This window comes from Thamnophis elegans, chromosome 13 (genome assembly GCF_009769535.1).
Source record: "Thamnophis elegans isolate rThaEle1 chromosome 13, rThaEle1.pri, whole genome shotgun sequence".
Lineage (NCBI taxonomy): Eukaryota > Metazoa > Chordata > Lepidosauria > Squamata > Colubridae > Thamnophis > Thamnophis elegans.
The window spans coordinates 39,149,391-39,173,150 of record NC_045553.1 but is presented as its reverse complement, the minus strand read 5'-3'; the positions used below and the strand labels follow the sequence as shown (position 1 = coordinate 39,173,150).

General features: G+C 41.1%; 1 non-coding gene across 1 annotated transcript; it reads left to right on the top strand.

The window, feature by feature from the left end:
• Nucleotides 1-20,630: 20,630 nt before the first annotated feature.
• Nucleotides 20,631-20,737, top strand: LOC116517263. The gene has a single exon (XR_004256436.1). It is a non-coding gene; the product is annotated as a U6 spliceosomal RNA (small nuclear RNA).
• The last annotated feature ends 3,023 nt before the right edge of the window (nt 20,738-23,760 follow it).

Genomic DNA, 23,760 nt, shown 5'->3' with positions numbered 1-23,760 from the left:
TTCCCAACAAAAACCCCTGTTATTAATTTACTGTGGATTCTGCTCATTCACATCCAGCAAAGTCGTTCAAGGGAGGATATACGGTCACAGACCTTATCTGGCTTGGAGAGCTGCCAGGCCGATATCTACAAAACATGGCAAGGAGTCTCAGAGAGTCACGAACCAATTAAGCGAACTAATTGTCTCCTGCAAACTTCACTCCTCTTTGCTCTTCTTTTATTTTCCCTGGGAGGGCCATTCATCATCCACCTGTGGCAGTGGTGGGTTCCAGATCCCGCTGAAACCAGTACTGTGCAATGGGACCAGGCATTCACCACATGAATGTGCACAGCATGCGCGCATGTGTACTTACCACCCATGATGCTCCACAATGCTTCAGCGATGCTCCAGCTGCTCGGTGGAGTGTCGCACAGGCGTTGTACACTCCATGCATGTGCATGGAAGCCCCGAACAGCTTAAATACAGGTAAGGAGCATGGGATGGTGGGACAGTGAGCCCTCCGGAGCAGTGTACCAGATCGGTATCTGGTGCTCCCAGCAGGCACCGGTATGCCTGTACCGGGGCGTACCAGTCATATCCCACCACTGACCAGTGGTCTTACTCCCAAGTCGACTCCTGTTCTTTAGCTGTTCCCTTCGTCTGGCAACTCTGCGCATGCGCACACTGGAACAGGCTCCAGCTGTTTGTTTGCCTCACTGATGTCTGACTCTGAATGCAGCTGATAACTGGCATACCACCCTGGCCTCCTCTCTGCCTCTGACACAGAGCCCTCATCAGAGTCTTCCCCAGACTCCAGGACTGGCCCATGTTCCTCCCCAACCTTCTCACTGTCTGAATCAGCTGCCAACTCTTCTGGCTGTTGGCAGGCCACAACAGGTTGACCCTCCTTCCCACTAAATCCATGAGACCTTATCTGTTTGTTCCCAAGAGAAGGCAAGCAGTTTGAGGAGATTCAAGTAGATAGCTTGAATCTTACATGTGTGAATCTAGTTGCTTAGGCCCAACAATTGTGATTGTAAGTCAAGGACTACCTATAATTCATCAGCTGTCCTTGGAAGATGGCAGTCAACACTTCTTTCTTAAGCCCCATACTTGGAGGTTCATTAGAAGAACTTTTTGAGTCACCTCTTTCAGGGCATCCTAACTCCAAAAGTGTGGGAACTTCCATGTCCCACAGCCCTGAGCAACAACCTTTGCCAGCTTATCTTTACCAAAAAATCAACTATGGACCAAGAACTTTCCTGCCAAAGGTGACTGAATGAACATGACAAGAAGAGCTGCTGCATTTCAGGCTCTCCCTCCCTTTACAGGTAAAGGTTCCCCTTGCCTATATGTGCTAGTTGTTCCCGACTCTAGGGGGTGGTCTCTCTGTTTCAAAGCCAAAGAGCCAGTGCTATCCAAAGATGTCTCCGTGATCATTTGGCCAGCATGACTAAATGCTGAAGTCACACGGAACACTGTTACTTTCCCACCAAAGGTGGTCCCTATTTTTCTATGTGCGTTCAAACTGCTAGCTTGGCAGAAGCCGGGACAAGTAATGGGAGTTCACATGGCACTAGGGATTTGAACTGCCAAACTGCTGACTTTCTCATACACAACCTCAGCATCTTAGCCTCTGAGCCATCGCGTGTCCTATAAGCGTTCCCTTTAACGAAACCATTAAAACAAAAAAACACCCAACTCAGCTCCAAAGACAACTAATTTTGCACTGTCCCACAGAGAGGGAGGGCAGATACTGCAAGTCAGATGTCTAAGTAGGGAAGGGTGCTTTATAGCTCTCCCAACTCTGTCAGCTCCACACTCAGTGCTGACATGACACCCATCACCATGTCAACCCTGCGTGAGACTGCAAAGACACCCCCCCCAATCGAAAGCTCTTCAAGTGAGTCGGGGGATTGACAGGCTTCGAGATGCTCTAACCAAATCCTGGGCATGTTCCTTGAGGAAGCCAATCTTTTGTCAGCTAGTAGTAAGGATGGCTGGGAAGAGAGAGTGGGGGGTTCTTTCCGAGAAGATGCAGGCTTTTAGACTTCTCAAACCATGGGAGGTTTGTGAACAACTCAGGGGGAGGTCTAACCAAGTTGTGCCCTGTAATTGTGTGATGTTTCGAAGATGTTATTCAACACAGGCAAGTGCGAGGGAAGACACACTGGGAGGAACAATTAAACTATTCACACTCCTGATGGCTTCTGAATTAATGGCAGCCTCTCAGGAAAATAATACCAACTTTGCTCTGGACAATTTGATGAAGATGTCAGCGGTAATTAAGGGAAGAAACACGTTGCTAAGGTGCTTTTAATAGGGGTATTTCAGAATTCACAGGAAGGACAGAAATACTGCAAGGGTAAGCTTAAATTTTTTTCCAGACCTTTTTATTTTACTTATTTTACCCTGCCTTTGTTACTTTATAAGTAATACCCCTTCACCTTCCTATTATCCCTATAACAGCAATCCTGTGGTGCGAGTTGGGTGTGAGAGGGTGATTGGCTCAAAGTAACCCAACCAGCTGCCATGCAGGACTAGAACTCTCAATCTCCTAGTTATTGGCTCAAAGTCATCCAATTGGCTTTCTTGCCTAAGTTGCGAGTAGAAGTCACAGTCTTCTGGTGATTGGCTCAAAGTTACCCAGTTGGCTGTCATGCCTAAGGTGGGACTAGAACTCACGGTCTCTTGGTTATTGGCCCAAAGTCATCCAATTGGCTTTCTTGATTAAGGTGGGAGTAGAAATCACAGTTTTCTGGTGAGTGGCTCAGTTACCTAGCTGGCTTTCATGCCTAAGATGGGACTAAAGCTCAGTCATCACCCTGCCACCTGTCATGCCTAAGACAAGAACTCTTACAACTCATGGTCTCCTGGTTTCTAAAATATTCAGAATTGCTTCTCCTTTGGCACTACCTTCTCATTCCAGACTCTAGAGGGTGGTGCTAATTTCCATTTCTAAGTCGAAGAGCCAGCGCTGTCCGAAGACGTCTCCGTGGTCATGTGGCTGGCATGACTAAACTCCGAAGGCTCACGGAACACTGTTACCTTCCCACCAAAGATGGTCCCTATTTTTCTACTTGCATTTTTACATGCTTTCGAACTACTAGGTTGGCAGAAGCTGGGACAAGTAGCAAGAGCTCACTCTGTTATGCAGCACTAGGGATTCGAGTCACCGAACTGCTGATCTTTCGATCAACAAGTTCAGGGTCTTAGCAACTGAGCCAGTGTCTCCCTGTAATACAGTATAATAATATATACATTAAAATGGAGGAGAGTGATATGCCATTCAGAAAGTTAAAATGCCTCTTCTTCTACTCCATGTCTTTGACCATCAATAAACAATTCTCAGATTCCACAAAGGCAAAGATTAACTATCAAATCTGCATATGAATCGCCTTCTTCAGTTGCCAAAAACTGGTTTGAAGTTGAGATGCTGTTCTTAATCTCACTCCAAGATTGCAAATTGTAGCATTTTTCCTCATTTTGGGGGAGGGGGGGAGTCGGCTATTTGGTCTGGGGTTGATTGTTTTCCCTCCATCTCAAATGAAGACATTACACAAATCTGGAGAAGAAATGGGTCCTTTAAATCCCCTATCATTGTTCAAGGGGAAAGAAGCTCAATTATTTCCTGAAATGACAGTTTTCATGCCAAGCCTTCTATTGAGCTCATCTTTGTTACCGAGAAGTGGGACGGTGCTCTCATTATCTCTGCCCTTCTCTGCTCCTTGTCCGAGATGGAGGAAGGGAGTAACAGAGAAATGGCAATTCCATTAGCTCACTTCACATTCCCACCACCATAGATCTCTTTTTACAAGGAGGGAGGGAGGGAGGGAGGGAGGGGGGGAGGGAGGAGGGAGGGAGAAAGAGAGAGAGAGAGAGAGAGAGAGAGAGAGAGAGAGAGAGAGAGAGAGAGAGAAGAGAGACTACTGTTCATATCCAGTGCATGCTGATTCTGAAAAGAAAATGTGTTTGAGTCATTCATTTTGTATTGTATATATTGTATTTCTGAGCAGCTCATGTTAATAAGAAAGGGAAAAACAAGAGCTTCACCATCACATTGATGACAAACTAAAAAGGAGCAGATACACAAAGGAGAGAGTGGGGGGAATTTCCTGGAAGAGGGAGATTGGATGTTCAAGGTCAAAAGAAAGCAGTGAGTAAATGATTCAGTGATTTAGGTTCTGGTGTTCTAATGTTCTTGCTTGAATAACATTTGGTGATTCTTATTCATGGTCCAACGCTTGGGGATAGAAGTCCCAGGTGACTGCTAGGAAACCTTCCTATGTCTTCAGACAGGAGTGAAGCACAGGAGTGTGTGCCACTGTTCTTTTTCTGATGAAGAAATGAGTGTGCTAGCTTGCTGTTTGCTTTTTTGGAATTTAGAATACAGAATAGAACAGAGTTGGAAGCAGTGGTGGGTTACAACCGGTATGTCCCTGTACGGGTGTACCGGTGCCTGCCGGGAGCACCGAGTATCATTTTGGTACGGTTCTCCGGAGGACCCACCCACCTTCCTTACCTGTATTTGAGCTCTTCAGGGCTTCTGCACATGGAGCGTATGGCGGCTGCGCAATGCTCTGCCGAGCTGCTGGAGGATCGCAGAGGCGTCACGGAGTGTCGCAGATGGTAAGTACGCATGTGCGCATATGCGCATGTTCATGTGGTGGACGTTGGGCCCCATTGCACCCTACTGGTTGCACTGGGATCCGGAACCCACCACTGGTTGGAAGGGACCTTGGAGGTCTTCTAGTCCAAACCCCTGCTTAGGCAGGAAACCCTGTACGATTTCAGACAATCTCTTCTTAAAAACTTTCAGTATTGGTGCATTCACAACTTCTGGACGCAAGTTGTTCCACTGGTTAATTGTTCTAACTGTCAGGAAATTTCCCTTTAGTTCTAGGTTGCTTCTCTCCTTGATTAGCTTCCACACATTACTTCTTGTCCTGTTTTCTGGTGCTTTGGAGAATAAGTTGACCCTCCCTCTTCTTTGTGGCAGCCCCTGAGATATTGGAACACTGCTATCATGTCACCACAGTCCTTCTTTTCATTAAACTAGACATACGCAGTTCCTGCAACCTTTCTTTGTATGTTTTAGCCTCCAGTCCCCTAATCCTCCTTGTTGCTCTTCTCTGCATTCTTTCTAGTCTCCACATCTTTTTCACATTGTGGCGACCAAAACTGGATGCAGTATTCCAAGTGCGGCCTTACCAAGGCATTATAAAGTGGGATTAAGACTTTAATGCAATGGCTCAGTGGCTAAGACGCTGAGCTTGTCGATCAGAAAGGTCGGCAGTTTGGCGGTTCAAATCCCTAGTACAGCATAACAGAGTGAGCTCCCATTACTTGTCTCAGCTTCTGCCAACCTAGCAGTCCGAAAGCATGTAAAATGCAAGTAGAAAAATATGAATGGTAGGAGGTGGGCATGTGGGTTCCAGGCCAGTCTAGGTATAAAAACAAGGTATAAAAATGTATGTTTTTAGGTATTAAAACATTTGCTTTATCAGCTCTAAAAAGCTGAGAAGTAGTCAGTGGCAAATCTCTTTTTAAAATGCTGCCAAGAACTCTGCATGAATATGTCCATGTGGTCGCCAAGTATTGAGTGTAACCTCTAGACATATATGCCACACACTCACACGATATTTCACTTCAGAATCATAACTGATGTATTGCTAAGAAGTGCATAAGTCAAAATAATTTTAGTAACTGTGTAATAAAAATATTTTGGCACTAGCACACACATAAGCAAACTATACATGCTATACCTGCTAGATGTTCTTACTTCTATAAACTACTAGCTGATAACCCAGCATTGCTCAGGTATTTATTTATAAGGGGAAAGTGTTCAGAATTTCTAATGTTGGATTTCCCCTGTATCAGAGGGAGCCTCCTGGTGGAATACTGTGAAGTCATTACCATGACAACTCCAGTAGAAGCCATTTTACGGCAGTACAGTAGAAGCCATTTAAAGGCACAACAGGCTGCATCTTAACAGAACAACACCCCCCCCTTGAGAGGTGTTAGGGGTGTCTTACTCCCACAGTATTTTTCTCCAATCATCTGTGTACCAAGTTTGGTTGAAATTGCTCGAGGCGTTCCAGAGTTATGCTGGAACATACACACGCACACAGAGCTGCACACACACACACACACACACACACACACAACACACACACACAAGAAGACACATTTCCATAACATTTGGGAACCCATATTTTGAAACTATGGCTCCTTGGTTGACAAGTAAAAAATATCAACATTTTCTACTGCTTAAATATTAGAACTTGGTGACAATGTAGGTAAGGCTGAAGAAGAGGGACTATGTGAGGATTAACTTTTCTGGAACAACAAATATACATCTAAAATCCGAAAATGTTTTTATTTGTTCCATCAAAATGATTCTGTGGTAAATCACCAGGAGTCAAGCTTAACTCTGAGACTTAGTTTTAAACTGATAATATCTTAAAAAGAGAAAGATATAGAAGTTTGAGGCAAAAATAACAGATGGAGGTTTTCAGAACCTACAGTAGAGTGACCTTTTAAGATTTTTTCAAAAGTAGGAGGTAATTTGAAAGATAATTTAGTTAGATCCTTTCATGTGTGTCTATATTTTTCATGCTTGGGAATTAGGTTGAACTGTAGCTTACATTTGAATGTTTGTCAGTCTTTCCCTTAATATACATGTTTTTGTGCTCGTGTTATGCTTTATATTTCTATTAATAAAATGTTTTTAGAACTGTGTTTGAGTGGAAATTATCTAGGCGAGACAGGCATATCTCCTCTGTTCCTTTACTAAAAAGCTGGAAAACTCTTTCTTTTGGAGTAGAAGTGGCAACAGAACAATAAGTGGTCCAATGCATCTCCATCTTTGTTTTAATTCTGTTGCCTTCTAGGGAGTCTCCTGTTAGTTTCAACAAAACCTCAGTGACATGACCCTTTTCTCACACTTAAAATGTTGTAGCATTTGCATCGTCGTGTGACCAAAATTTAGATGCTAAGCAACCAATTTATATTTACCCCCTTTTGCGACCTTCTGACAAGCAAAGTCAAGGGGGAAGTCTGGTTCATTTAACAACCATGTTACTAACTTAACAACTGCAGTGATTCACTTAACAACTGTGTCTAGAAAGGTCATAAAACGAGGCAAAATTCACCTAACAATTGTCTCACTTAGCAACATAAATTTTGGGCACAATTGTGGTGATAAGTCGAGGCCCACCTATTTTAGGTTTGTTTACCGCCTTGAATTATTTGTAAAAAATAATAATTAAATTAAATAATAATAAATTAAATTAAATTAAATTAAATTAAATTAATTAAATTAAATAAATTATTAAATTAAATTAAATTAAATTAAATTAAATTAAATTAAATTAATTAAATTAAATTAAATTAAATTAAATTAAATTAAATTAAATTAAATTATTAAATTAAATTAAATTACTAAATATAAACTAAATTAAATTAAATTAAATTAAATTAAATTAAATTAAATAATTAAATTAAATTAAATTAAATTAAATTAAATTAAATTAAATTAAATTAAATTAAATTAAATAATTAAATTAAATTAAATTAAAATTAAATTAAATTAAATTAAATTAAATTAATTAATTAAATTACTAAAAGCTAAAAATAAATTAAATTAAAAAATTAAATTAAATTAAAAAATTATTAAATTAAATTTAAATTAAATTAATTAAATTAAATTAAATTAAATTAAATTAAATTAATTAAATTAAATTAAATTAAATTAAATTAAATAAATTAATTATTAAATTAAATTAAATTAAATTAATTAAATTAATTAAATAATTAAATTAATTAAATTAAATTAATTAAATTAAATTAATATAAATAATTAAATTAAATTAAATTATAAATTAATATTTAACCTTCCAATTCTTCTGGCAAAACCACAACGGCAATTCCACAACTACTATGTGAGATGTTGGGCTTCCATCTAGAGGTGTCCACAGTAATACAGATGTTCTGGAACTTTTCATGGTGATGTCATGACAGAGACGATCTCCCTCCCTCTCAACCACCACTCTTATCTATATCTTACCTGCCTCCCAGGAGAGTTAAACGGTCCTGTGCGTCTACTCATTCCGTTGTTTATGGGGAAACGTAACTTCTTATTTCATTTCTTATGTTATTTGATTCGGTCCCATCATGCATACATATTTCTTTCCCTTTTTCCTCGGGCTAAGAGAAAATAGTCGGATCGCTCCATTCCAAGATGATTTTAAGAGAGAGACTGCCTCGATGCATGAAATATATGATAGATGGCTTTCCCTGGAAGGCCTTTGCAAGGGGAGAGTCAGCTTGAGACTCCCAAACTCATTTATTTTCCTGGTTATTTGGTCCTAGGCCACCGAAGAGGAAGGTAACTGCATTTACTGCTTGCTTGCCTCCCAGGCACAGAGATTTTTTAGTAAGATGCATGGCAGAACTGTCTCGTTTCTTCCAGATGCTTCTGAATTGACAAGTTTTTCTGGCACATCTAGCCAGGCCAAACCAGATTTCCCTATGAGAAGGAAGAGATAATCTCATAAAATGCAATGATAGGAGGTTAAGCAGAAATCTATTCTACAGAACAAGTACAACAAAGTGCTTTATAGTTTGGTATTGGGTTACCTGCAAGATTAGGGGACTAGAGGCTAAAACATATGAAGAACGGTTGCAGGAACTGGGTATGCCTAGTTTAATGAAAATAAGGACTAGGGGAGACATGATAGCAGTATTCCAGTATTTGAGCGGCTGCCACAAACAAGAGGCAAGCAATCTATTCTCCAAAGCACCTGCAGGCAGGACAAGAAACAATGGATGGAAACTAATTAAGGAGAGAAGCAACTTAGAACTAAGGAGAAATTTCCTGACAATTAATCAGTGGAACAACTTGCCTCCAGAAGTTGTGAATGCTCCAACACTGGAAGTTTTTAAGAAGATGTTGGATAACCATTTCCCAACATCTGTAGAGTGGTGTAGAGTTTCCTGCTTGAGCAGGGGGGTTGGACTAGAAGACCTCCAAGGTCCCTTCCAACTCTGTTATTCTATTCTATCACATCTCCCCAATAGACCGGGCTCAACTGCTTGAAGCAAGCCAGGAAAAGCAGAGATTTGTGGTTGGAGATTTGTTAGTCCCTTTCTACACGATGTAGAATTTATCGCCCTATGCCACTGCTGTATACAAATAGTCCTTGACTTACAACAGTTCCTTTTAGTGACTGTTCAAATTTTTCACTGAATAAAATGACTTATGAACATTTTTCACAGTTGCAATCTTTGTAGCATCCCCATGGGCATATGATCAAAATTCAGATGCCTGGCAGCTGGTTTATGTTTCACTTAACAGAATGTTTGGGCTCAATTGTGGTCATAAGTTGAGGACTACCTGGACTCCACTGTATATCTTGACTTTGTATCTTATATAATCCTACAATTGAGATGGGTGGGAGTGAATGAGGGAGGGAGGGAAGGAAGAAGAGAATAGGAGGGAGGGAGGAAGTAAGGAAGGAAGTAAGGAAGGAATGAGAAAGGAGGGCAGGAATGAGGGAAGGAGGAAAGAAGGAACAAAAGAAGAAAGGGCATTTTGCTTCACAAATGAAAGAAACCAACTGGGATTCCAAACCAGCCATTTGCAGGGCTGAATTTCTCTTTCAAGTATAACATCAGAAGAAGATTGTGAGCACCTTTAAGACTAATACGTTTTATAAAAGCTTATTTCTCAGAAAATGTCTTAGTGTGAAAGGGTAATCCCAAACTCCTTTGGATTTTTGATTGACAAAACTCCCCTTCGACAACATCTCAGAAGCATTGCAGCTCCTCCCAGGTTTGATTCTAGTAATCAGTGGTGGGTTTCAAAAAATTTTCGAACCTACTCTGTGGGTGTGGTCTCCTTTGTGGGAGTGGCTTGCCGGCACGTGTTTTCTTTCTTCTTTCTTCTTTCTTTCTTTCTTTCTTCTTTCTTTCTTTCTTTTTTCTTTCCTTCTTTCTTTTTTCTTTCTTCTTTCTCTCTTCTCTCTCTCTCTCTCTCTCTCTCTCTCTCTCTCTCTCTCTCTCTCTCTCTCTCTCTTCCTTTTGTCTGTGTCCTTTTTCTTTTTTTCTTTCATCTCTCTCTCACTTTTACTATCACTTTTATACAATTTTTCATTTTTCCCCCTATAATTCTCAATTTTGCTTGGTCATCTAGATGAGATCAGATGTCTCTGCAATTGTGAGGTAACAGACAACCTAGAATTACGCCGACTAAGGTGTAACCTAAGCATAGTACACAAATTGTCTGCTACAACATCCTACCTGTCAATGACTACTTCAGCTTCAACCGCAATAATACAAGAGCACACAACAGATACAACTCAAGGTAAACCGCTCCAAACTCGATTGCAGAAAATATGACGTCAACAACAGAGTGGTCAATGCCTGGAATGAACTACCTGGCTCTGTTGTTACATTCTCAGACCCCCCATAACTTTAACCTTAAACTGTCTAGCAGGGACCTCACCCTTTCCTAAGAGGTCCGTAAGGGGGCGTGCATAACCACACCTGCGTGCCTACCTTCCCTGTCCTATTGTCCCCATTTTTCTGTCCCCATTTCCTGTGTTCATGTCCATGTTTACTTATACCTATTATCTTGTACATGTTTGAATGAATGAATGAATGAATGAATGAACGAACAAACAAACAACAACAAACAAACAAACAAACAAATAAATCTGGAAATAACTTCCTGTCCTAGCCAGGGAGGATAAAAAGTTTCGTGCAATAGCCCTTTTGGCCAGAAAAGATTTCTGTTCCCCTTTGAGTAGTATTTAAACATGTAGTTTTTTCTAAAAGTACAAATTAAAGGCTATTTACTTGCATTGTGGCTGTTGATGAGGATAACACGAACAGCATCTGAATAATAACGATTAGCTATCCCAGGATCATGGGATCCCCTTTTGCGACCTTTTGACAAGCAAAATCGACGGGGAAGCCAGATTCACTTAACAACTGGGTTACTAACTTATCAACAGCAGAGATTCACTTAACAACTGCAGCAAGAAAGGACATAAAATGGGGCAAAACTCACTTAACACATATCTCACTTAACAACAGAAATGTTGGGCTCAATTGTGGTCATAAGTTGAGGACTACCTGTAGTTACCTTTACATAACACAGACGTGGTATTCAGCAGGTTCTGACCAGTTCTGGAGAACCGGTAGTGGAAATTTTGAGTAGTTTGGAGAACCAGTAAATGCCAACTCTGGCTGGCCCCATCCCTATCTGTTCTCTGCCTCCCGAGTCCCAGCTGATCAGGAGGGAATGGGGATTTTGCAGTATCCTTCCCCTGCCATGCCCACCAAGCCACGCCCACAGAACTGGTGGTAAAATAATTTGAATCCCACCATTGATATAACAGAGTGTTTGAAGACAGAAAACATTTAAAGTAGCATGATAACTTTAATGCAAATGTATTTATAATATCTGTGCAGTTATTGAATTAAAGATCTACAGGGCGGGGCATAACCTTTTCCTAGGGGGTCACAGCAACACTTGTAATAACAACACAAATAATTCATACACCATTCGAAAGCCCATCAAAAACTGAGTTTATTGACACGATTTAATAGTCAGTATGACCACCATTAGCCCTTCGAACAGCATTCAAACGAGGTGGATAAGAACACAACAAATCTTCAAACAGTTCCGTTCGATTTTCCAGATTTTTCAACACAGTTTCCAAATTCATTCTCAAAGTTTCAACCGAATATCGATTTTGACCTTGCTCCTGACATCAGAGCTTCCACTTCATCCTTAATTATGGCCCCAATGTTCTCTGCCGGATTGAGATCTGGCGAATTTCCCGGCCAGACGTCATTGCCCCAAAATTCGACATTGTTTTCTTTAACAATTGCTGAGTCGCATTTGCACGCATGCAAGGAGCTTTGTCATGAAGAAAGACAGCCTCACCAACCACCAAGACATTGTCTGGATCACTGAGAAATGGAATGACATTCTCCAATAAAATTTTCTCACGGAAATAACTGCCATCCCAGGATTCCCCTTTATCCTTCAAAACCCAATGCAGTTTCTTGGCTATGAAAATGACGAAAATCCCGATGCAAGTCGGATTGCGAACGATTTGTCGATATCGTTCATGTTTGGCGATGTCGTCGACGTCTTTAGCCCAAATTCGATCGTTCTGGAAATTCGGTTTTCGAATGGCATAAACGAAGAATTCGTCAGATGGCGCCAAATGAAGAAAATCTTCCTCGGTCCATTCAGACAACCAATCGCACAACCAAAGCCGATCTTGAACGTGTGTTTGAGTTTTCAATGGTTTGCAAATGACGTGGAATGGCTTCAAACCTTCTCGTTCTCGATATCGGCCGATTGTCCTTTGATCAACTCGTTTTCCACGAATTTGAAGGATTTCTTGGGCCACTTTTCGGTTTCCTTTTCGTTGTTTGCGACTGCCAGTTGCAATGATGGCTTTGCTTTCTTGGGACAGTTGCAGAGGACGCCCTTCTCCAAATTTTGTGAAACATTCTTGGGCTGTTTTGTTCCAATTATCAGTAACCCAATCCGGATGACGTTTCAATTTGTTTGCAATCCATTTTCGATTGATAAACGTCGCTCCAGCATCGCGAGCCTCTCGAAAGGCAATGCATTTTATTCTGTCAATGATCCTTTGTTCTTCCGAATCGAATTTTCCAGCCATTCTTAAAGCAAATTTAACATTTAATAGCTCATTCAATTCAGTTTTTTATGGGCTTTAAAATGAGGTGTCGCGGAAGTTGTAAACTGCTGTCGATCTTGCTGTGACCCCCTAGGAAAAGGTTATGCCCCGCCCTGTATATAACATTAGTCAGTAGTACCAAGCACGGTGTATTCCGTTATTTTCCTGTTTTTTTTGTGTGTGTGTCTGTGTGGTTTTTTTAGTTTAATAGCAACTTTGCATCTATAAATGCTAATATAGATTTAAAAGAAGCTGAAAAAGAAGAAAAGAATACCCAAAATAATACAAATGTTTAATTTATGAGTTGCCCTTTCTTTGTTTTCTAACCGATTTATAGCGCCTATTGATGTAATCTTTAGAAATCATAACTTAAATGTTTATATTTACTTTGTGGTGTAATGAATAATATATATATATGGAAGCCATTCTTGCTTAAAAGTAGTTAAACATCTGCTAAGTATGTACAATGCTAGTTTTGTGATAGCTGAATATTCTCCAAGGTATTCTTGAGCCTGGTGCTTGTAAGGAAGAAACATCAAATAAGCATGGTTTATGTGTAGTTTTTTTTTTCCCCTTTGAAAATGTAGAAGTCATAAAAGTCTGGAGAATATTGGTTTAATCAGATATATAGAAACTGCAAAGACCATTCTTTAGACAAAGAAGTGCAGAATCTCTTTACTATCTCTGCCTCTATTACCAATGGTCTATAGATTTCTAGGTGAGAAAAAACCAGTGCATGAAATCTGATAATATTAGACCAAAATCAGATCTAGGACAACTTGATGTGGTCAACTCATCAAAGTCAACTCACTGTGGAGAACTCGCCAAGGGAGAGAAACTACGCCAATATCAAAGAAATGGTGGGAATAAAATTAAAGGAAAAATGCAAAAGGACAAAATGAAATGTGAATGACAAAAATTAAATATATTTTTAAATTGTTTTAAATAATTACATTGAACTGTTGAATTAACCTGCATGGCAACCTTTCCTGTGGTTACGTTGGCTGCAAGTTGGTCATGTCTTGTTGGCAGCAGTGAGTTGACTATGGTGAGTTGCAGAGGTGGGTTCCTACCAGTTCGCACCTATTTGGTAGAACCAGTTCATCAAATCTACCGAACCGGTTAGAAGAGGTTCCACCAGTGGACCCGGAAAGCAGGCCACCCCTACAGAAGAGGTTCCAAAATTTTTGGAAACCCACCACTGGTCCTTGGATATGATTATTCTACACTATCATGCTCATATTTATAAAACTCAGTGCCTCTGTGAAAGGTAAGGATGACTACTGCGTTTGTGGTGCAATCAGAACATTGCGTGTGTTGAAGTTGTTTTCACGCAAACCAAAGATGCCTTTTAAAAAACAAGTTTACATCATATTCTTCTGCATGCCAGTGCTGTGTGTGAGGTAATTTAAGGTGGTTCTGACAAGTGTTGTCGGTATTTTCATATCCGGTCACATGGGTGGCAAGCCACTCCCACTGGTCACATGGGTGGCAAGCCACTCCCACAAAGCAGGCCACACCCACAGAGTAGGTTCAAACAATTTTTGAAACTCACCACTAGTGAGTTGGCAACAGCATGTGCCTGGGACGAGTTTTCCAATTCTGACCAAAATCTGTCCTTCAGTCTTCAAAACCTCCAATTTTCTTCACCTTTTGTTTTGAAACAAATAGCTTAAAGAAGTGGGAGGGCCTGTCCTATGTCCATACTACCCATAAAATAAGTGGTAATAACAATGTGGGCATTGAAGAAAATTCAATGGAGATGTACAAGTTCAGCATGGGGCACTATCTTGTCTTTTGCTTCAGATACTTGATCTTGCTCCGATGATATGTCCATTCTCGACCTCTTTTGGAGGTTCTCACCACAGGTCTTCCTGCCTTTTGGAAAAGTACATGAAGTTCAACAGCCTTGTTCTGGCCTAGGCTGCCTTAAAAAGCAGCGTCTTGGTCCTGGCAAAACCCCTTTTATTTACATGATTGTGAATTCCTTTCATTCACAGTCCACAAGGCTTGGTAAACAGTCTCTGAAAGGAATGTTTATCCACACGCACCTTATCTCATTTGGAGTGCTGCCAAATAACTGCCAAATAAACGCAGGGCAAGGCAAAACTTGGCACAGAGTGTCTTATAGTCGCAAACAGAACTTTCCCCTCTTGAAATGAACGAATGAACAAATTGTTTCCTGTCTACTCCCCGTTCATTACTCTTTTCTTTCTCATGGGAGGGGCCAATCACCTCCAAGGTGTGGCTTTACTCCTAAGTTGACCCTGCTTTCTAAGTTTTTCTTCTGGCAGCTCTGCGCATAGGCACACTGGGAACAGGCTCCAGCTGTTCCTCGACCTCACTGCTGTCTAGCTCACTCTCTGCCTCCAACGCAGAGGCCTCATCTGAGATTTCCCCAGCCCCAGGCCTGGCCTATGTTCCTCCTCAACCTCCTCACTGTCCGACTCTGCTACCAGCTCCAAGGGCCGCAACAAGCCTTCAGTCCTGCTGTTTCTTTCTTCACGCCCTTTTGGGAAGTGGCATGGCCTCCAATTGGTTCTAATCTGTTTTCCATCTCCCCCCAAGGACCAAACCGAGTGAAAGTCGGCTCTCCCTTTGTACCACGAAACAGCCCTGCCATAAATTCGACTTACATCCAGCAAAAACCCAGACAGCCAATTAAAGCTATAATCCTATAAACCTGTCAGCAATCAAACAGGCTTCTTAAAATCAAGGAAGACAGCTTGCTTTAAATCAATACATCTAGGCAACAATTTGCAGTTTGGAGGATATTCTGACGCAGCATCTTTGGGCTTCTTCGCAGCTTGAAAGGGAAACTTTTTTAAAAAGATATTTTTCTTTTCCCTCATCCACCCACTTGCTAAATGGAAACAAGGATGAAGGGGCAGTTCTCCCCACCCCTTTTTCTCAATTCATCCACTTCAGCAACTCATTGTTAACCTTTAGTGCCCTGTTTAGAGTCAACTATCATTAGTCAGACTGAAAATCAGCTGCAGACAAGAATTTGTATATGTTTTTAAAGTTCACTTTGGTGACTTCCTATCATGTGGAAAAATAATATTCATTCCTTTTTTTAAAAAAAAAATCCAGCTTTTTCCTCCTGCTGAACTTCTTTTAATCCAGTGGTTACAAATTGGGTCTTTTGATGTTTGTGGATTACTTATTTATTAGATATATATTCCACCTTTATGTTGCACAGCTCAAGGCTGTATGTTCCCTCCTAATTTTTTTAGTTTCTTTCCAGCCTTTTCAAAATCTTTGGCAGAATGCTGCAATTTATTGATTCATATTTATTGTCTTTTAATGACCCCCTAATCCCTTAAATCAGGAAGGAGTCTGGGCAAGTGTTTACTGGCTGGATGCCCTTCCTGTCACCAATGCAGAGGTCGCAGCAGATAATTCCGCATCGTGCTCAGTAAGAGAAATATCTGCCGTTACCTAGGATCAAACTCACAACCTCCTGATCCTGAGGTGAGAGCTTCCCCTCTAGGCCACCGCAACACTCATGGCAGAGTGCTGCAAATAATGGGGGGGGGAATAATGAGTATTCCCATAAATTAATTTGAAGATGACCAGCAACAAGGTGGGCAAACTTAGTTACAGCGGCAATGCGTGCACCATTGGGAGACTTGAAAGACCAGGTAAGAGGTAGATTGTCATGCCAACAATCATGGGTGTCAAACGTGCGACGTCACATTGCCATCATGTGATGTTTAACTATGTTTTTGCCATTCATGGAATTGGGGTGGGCATGGCCTGCCAGTGATGCATGCAGCCTGCGGACCACCAGTTTGAAACCCCTGATCTAAGTGGTCGCCAGAGGTCAAAAGCGACTTGATGGCATATAATCATTTATATCTTTGTTTGTTTACAGGATGCTGCCAAAGTTTCTGAAAGCTTTTTCCAGGGGTGAAATCCTCCCAGCTTGGCCTGGTTTGGCCAAACCAGCAGGGACAATTGGCATCAGCTCTCCGAACCAGTGGCAGAAATCCCTGGTGGGCCTGCCCACACCTGCCTGGTCACCCTGTCGCCGCTGACCTCTTCCAGCTGTTCGACTCGCCCACCCAATCCAAACATGTCTCCCTCCGTTCACAGCAGAGCTTCTGCAGCCTGTCCCTTTAAGGTAGACCCAGGGAGGAAGAGGGTGGGGGGGACCATAAAGGGAGCAGCAGCTCTGCTGTGAATGAACTCATACACACATTTTTTTCCTACCAGGTTCTGTGGGCGTGGCTTGGTGGTTGTGGGGGCATGTGACTGAGTGTCCATGGCCACGAGTGACATCACATTGACCACACACACTCAGTCACAGGACACCACCATCAAGCCACGTCCACAGAACCAGTAGTAAGAAAAACATTGAATTTCACCACTTGCTTTTTCTTAGTCTCTTTGTTTAGATCTACTTTTCATAATTCTTTATACATAAGGACAGATGGCTTGGCTTAGCTTCTTAGCGTCCAACCATGTCAAAGAGGTCCATAAAGGCGCTAGAAAAACCTCAGATAATATAAGCCACTTCTGTGTTTCACCTCGCTGAGTTTCTGCAAGAAACTACTCCCTGCCTTCTATACCAGCAGCTCCAGCTTTTTCCATCAAGGATCAATTTCATGGAAGACAATTTTTCCACAAACTGGGCAGAAGGAAGAACATGCAATCTAGATCTAGATACATACATACATACATACATACATACATACATACATACATACATACATATTGAAAAACACTCAAGAGGAGAATCGGTCAAGAAAGAGGCCTTTTGATTTCACTTTGAAATTCCGCAAGTACTACAGGAATATTTGGCAAGGTTGAATGCTTTCTGAGTCCAAGAATCAGGAAAGGACAGAAAATGGTCCAATGCTCCATCATGGAACTACTTGGCTACGCAGAGGGATTTGTCAAACTTGAGATTCTTTGCTGCTTTACAAAAGGAACACATCACCTTCCTCAAGCTCTTAAGTTATTTTTCAACTACAGATGTAAAAAAAAAAAAAAAAGTTGCTCGCTTCTGCTTACAAAAATGCTTTGCTCTTTTGGAGCAGAAAGATAACCCCCTTGCTAACAGGCAAGGCAAATAACTTTGACTGCTGATTCCCCTGAAGAGGGAATATAAGACTAAAACTATTCTGAGATGATAGATCGAGATGCAGATACTTGTGGTTGAGGTTTAGGACAAATTTTGGGGATTGCCACTGCTATTTTCACTTCAGCAACTATAATAATGTATTTTATTGCAACTCTTTAAGATGTATTAATAATTCCAGGTCTATGTATTTTCTTGTGTTTTCTGACCCATAAGTCATAATAAAGGTTTGATTTGAACTATCTACTGATTTCAGTGTTCCAATATCCCCCTCCCCAAAGAAGAGTAGGTCAACCTATTCTCCAAAGCACCTGAAGGCAGGCCAAGAAGCAATGGAAGGAACTCATCAAGGAGAGAAGCAACTTAGAAATAAGGAGGAATTTCCTGACAGTTAGAACAATTAATCAATGGACTGATTTGCCTCCAAAAATTGTGAGTGCTCCAAATGTGGAGGTTTTTAAGAAGAAATTGGACAACCACTTGTCTGAAATAGCATAGGGGTTCTTACTTGAGTAGGGGGCTGGACTAGAAGACCTCCAAGGTGACTTCCAACTCTGTTATTCTGTTTATATACCGTATCATATAATAGTGGGGACATCAATGGCCCATATGATGATTAGTGGACTGGAGGCTAAAACATATAAAGAATGATTGCTGGAATTGGGTATGTCTAGTTTCATGAAAAGAAGGACTAGGGAGACATGATAGCAGCATTCCAATATCTCAGAGGCTGCCACAAAGAAGAGGGAGTCAAACTATTCTCTAAAGCACCCCAGGACAGGACAAGAAGCAATGGGTGGAAATTAATCAAGGATTGCAGCAACCTGGAATTAAGGAGGAATTTCCTGACAGTTAGAATAATTACAAGTTTTTAAGAAGAGATTGGACAATCATTTGTTTGAAATGGTATTTATTTATTTATTTATTTATTTATTTATTTTATATACCGCTTCATAGGGCTTTCAGCCCTCTCTAAGCGGTTTACAAATTTTTAGCAAATTGAGTCAGCAAATTGCCTCCACAGTCTGGGTCCTCATTTCACCCACCTCGGAAGGATGGAAGGCTGAGTCAACCTTGAGCCGGTGAGATTTGAACCGCTGAACTGCAGATAACAGTCAGCTGAAGTGGCCAGTAGTACTGCACCCTAGCCACTGTGCCCCTCGGGGTTTCCTGCCTAAACAGGGGGTTGGACTAGAAGACCTCCAAGATCCCTTCCAACTCTGTTATTCTATTTCTATATCTGCACTGAGTGGAGTGCAGTTTTATGTATTGTTTTATTGAAGTAGTTGGAAGAATGATTAAAATTCCCATCTGTAGCATGTTGATTCTGGATTTTTGGTTTTTGGTTGCCTTGCAGGATTGTCTCTGGAATGATAACATAAAGAAGGATCTATAAAAGTGTAAAGTACTAAGACTTTCAGAAAGTTTATTGGATTGTTTACCCACAATGGAGAAATGGGCGGTGAAGGTGATGAAACTTGCAAAGATGGTAAATTAACTTTTTTTGCTTAGAGAGGAAAAAAAATGTTTGGCCAGAAACCTCTTATAAACTTTTCTTGTATTAAATAGAAAAATGCATTTACGATTTTGATGGTTTGGGGGTGGGGGTGGGGAATGGGATAATAGAAAAAGCTGAGCTTTCCTTTGTAATTATAGAGTCAGAGAAATTTAGAATTGCATTTGTATTTTCTACAAAGGAAATCGAGTTCCTTTTTATTTATTTTTTTCCTTTCTTCACTTTTGTCTTCTTTTGTTTCCTCTCTTTCTTTATTGGTTTATGTTGGTTTTTACATTCTTTATAAACCTTTCCATAATTTTTTTATCTATAAAAAGGAAATTGTATTTCATTATACTCCACCCACACACCAATTAGGCTGCCTATGGAAAGTCAGGAAGATGGTTTTGATGGTGATATGAAGGAAGCATTATCTAGGCCAGGAGTTACCAACCTTTTCTATACCCCACACCCCTAGAAATGCTTCTGATATGTTCTCGCACCCCTTAAAAATAAATAATTATATGCATACATTATACATATACACTATAATTTTGAAACTTCTAAACCCAAGTTTTCTCACCCCCATGGAATATCATCTTGCACCCCCAGGGAGTAGAAGTACCCCAGGTTGGGAATCCCTGATCTAAGCAAAAGGGATGAAGCATTTTTTTAAAAATCTGTGTCAGATTCCAAGTAATGCATTCATTACAAATTGAGGCATTCCATTTTCTCAAAGTACAATTTTATTTGTACACCATATTGGCACCAACTGGTGAAAAGGCAATACTAAAGTTCCTGGGCTTTTCATCCCAATATAAGTGTTCTGACCCAGTCTTTCTTAGAAAGCAAGAAGCAGAGTCTTGGTCCTGGCAAAACTTCTTTTATTTACACGACTGTGAATTCCTTTCATTCACAGTCAGCAAGGCTTAGCAAACAGTCTTTCAGAGGAATGTTTATCCACACGCACCTTATCTCATTTGGACAACTGCCAGATAGCTAGTTTCCAAACGCAGGGCAAGTCAAACTTGGCACAGAGTCTCTATAGTCACAAACAGAACTTTCCCCACTTGAAATGACTGAATGAATAAATGTTGCCCGCAAAAGCCAACTCCCTGTCCTTTTCTCTTTTGTTTCCTATGGGAGGGGCCAATCACCTCCAAGGTGTGGCTTTACTCTTAAGTCAACCCTGCTTTCTTAGTTGCTCTTGTCTTCTGGCAGCTCTGTGCATGCGGACACTGGGAACAGGCTCCAGCTGTTTTTCTGTTCTGAGGCTCTAGCCTCCTTCAGCTCCAAACTGTATCAAACTGAATTCATATTAGAATACCAAAGATACAAACAATCCGTGATTGCTTCGGCAGCACATATACTAAAATTGGAACGATACAGGGAAGATTAGCATGACCCCTGCACAAGGATGATACGCAAATTCGTGAAGCGTTCCATATATTTTTTGTGCTTAATAACGGCAGCAAGACTGTTGGTGGCGCAATACTGGAAGAAGGAAGATTTGCCTACTATTCAAGAATGGACACTAAAACTTAGCGGAGATGGCTAAAATATCAGCATATCTCAAGGATCGCTCAGATGTGAAATATACACTGGAGTGTGGAGAAGATGGATTGACTATATTCAAAATAAATACGGGACTAAGAAATTCCAGATAGTTTATGACTGAAAAGGCGAGGAATGACATAATCTGCTTAGAGTTAGCCTAACAAAAGAGGAGTTAAAGCACAAATGAAAGAGGATACTAACTTTCTTTTACTCTATTTTAGAATATGTTTTTAAAGATTTATACCCGGCATTTGCTCTGGGAAGTCGGGGGGGGGAGGGGAAGGTTGGGAGGGGGTTGGGTTTGGGTGGGGAGGGTGGGGAAGGGGAGGTAATATTTGTAAAATTTTAAAATTTTCAATTAAAAAAAATATATGCAAACAATCCCGCATCCAAACCAAATTCAGGCTTGACAGTCTGTAGAAGGACAGATAGAGACAGGGGACAAAGTCAAGAGAGGAATCAGTCTAAAGTCATTGCATCCCCACAAATGGTCTAAGTTCAGCTCCTCTCGAAGTTATTAACTCTTATCTAGTACCAATTTATTTCAAGCCATTAGCCTACTGCATTCTTGTGTATAGGCAACAAATCAGCTTTGGTGGACTTAACTGCATAGATTGCCTAGACAATCCAAAACAATGGAATAACATTTGGCATTGGCTCAGATAGACACCTCCCTAATTCACTGGAGTAGAAGAACAAGGAGGGGAAACCGCATAATCAGATATGCAAAGCTCTGTTATTACTCAGTAGAACTAGTTTTAGCCTTTCTGTATTGATTTTCTGGTCTGCTTTACCTAGAGGGACTGACATGTTTGTAAGAAGATAGCAACTGCAATACCACTTTGTGGTGCTTTACAATCCCCTCTAAGCAGTTTACAGAGTCAACGCATTGTCCCCAACAATCCGGGGCCTCATTTTACCAACCTAGGAAGGATGAACCAGTCAGAACTGAACTCCTGACTCTGAGCGGTGATTTAGCCTGCAATACTGCATTTCGACCACTGCACTACCACGCATCTCATACGTGGAGACTAGCATCTCTTCTACTGGAAGGCCTTGTCTATCGCTTTCTGGATGCTTGGGAACTCTTCCTTAATACAGCCTTAATATTCCCTTCATTATTCCCTACATTTTGGATTGTCTATTATCCATAGAGCAACTATCTCTAACTTTCTGGAACAACTATTTCCATGTGACTTTAATTGGATCCAAGCCAAGGCATCCTATATTCATTAGCAATTAGCCCAATTAAAGAATGAGATTTACTTCTAAGTATAGGATATTACTTAAAGTTAATTGGACTTAGATCCTGTTAAAACAGAGTTAGGCAAACAAGATATCTTCTAAATGTTCAAATATTGTGGAACTACACGGGTTGTCAGCTTCAGAGAACTTAGATGAGATATTGGGAAATGTAATAGCAATAGCAATAGCAATAGCAGTAGACTTATATACCGCTTCATAGGCCTTTCAGGCCTCTCTAAGCGGTTTACAGAGAGTCAGCATATTGCCCCCAACAATCTGGGTCCTCATTTTACCCACCTCGGAAGGATGGAAGGCTGAGTCCCTGAGCCGGTGAGATTTGAACCGCTGACCTGCTGATCTAGCAGTAGCCTGCAGTGCTGCATTTAACCACTGCGCCACCTTGGCTCTTCTAACTAATAGGGTTAGTTCAGATGGAGGGCCAGCATTTAACTATCCTGATCTAATTTTTACCTCACAGAATCAAATGTCAGGGTGTCCAAGTAATATACTCATAGCAAACAGAACTCCAAGGCGAGGAGGTTCTCAAAGAACAGGTTATTGATATATTATATTGGCATAGAGGGGGGTGAAAATTGACTGTAAAGGTTTTCACCAGTTTTCACCTAATTAAAAGTAAAAGCCCCCCCCCCCCTCATTTCCCCAAACAATCAGTCACATTGTCCAAAGTGCTGTCCGGTTGCTTGGAAACTTCCACTCCTCTCATTCAGTCCCTTTGGTAGGAATGTCCTTGGTTCTCAGGGAAACTATTTGTGTTTTGGCTACAAAACCCCAACATCTCTATCCCCCCCCCTCATCATCATCATTATGGCAACATTGAAGCCATCCAAGAGGTCTTCAGTCCGGCCAGCGTTCGGGAGTAGTCAACTACAGTATATTCTTTATATAGGGTCAAAGCCAGCAATTAGGACATTACTCTTACAATATATTAAAAGTACTGACATTAAATATATTAAAAGGTATTGATGTTAAAAGTGGATAATAACATACATTGCTCTCAAACTGTTCGGGGTCACTCCCTGGTTTACATGGGTGAAAAGCCAATAAGTATGGGAGTAATACAATGGTCCCAAAATTGTTAGAGGTATATCCAAATAATTGGTACAAGATAACAGCTATATTCTGTAATCATTTTTTTTCTTGTGGACATTGCAGCAACACAGAATTTTGCCACTGCATGCATGATAGCAGGTTTGAGTCCTGGAGGAGAAAGCCTACATAAAAATTGGACAAAAATTGTCTGCCCTCATTGGCAATCTCTCTAGAAAGGAAGAACATATGCTTCAGAGTAGCAAACACAAACTAGATGAAGAACTTTTCCTGGGATTCCTACATATATCAGGCTCCACTTGCCTAGATCAGTGGTTCCTGTTGTGGCCCAAGCAGGAGCCATTGGGAGCTGCCACCAGACTCCGACAGTGAGGGGCCCCATGAGTTGGCTTGGAGGATTGTGGAGGACCCGGACAGGGTTCCGACTCCGAGCAGGGCACAGAGAGGCTGGTTGGCCACCAGGAGGTGGCTGAGCCTTGACCATTGGGGAAGAGACAAGGGCGGTGAGCCTGCGGTCAGCAATGAGTTGTTCCTGGATGCCCGGCACCAAAGAGCTAATAGGCATCAGGAACAGTTGCGCAAGTACAGGAGGTAATGCACTCAGC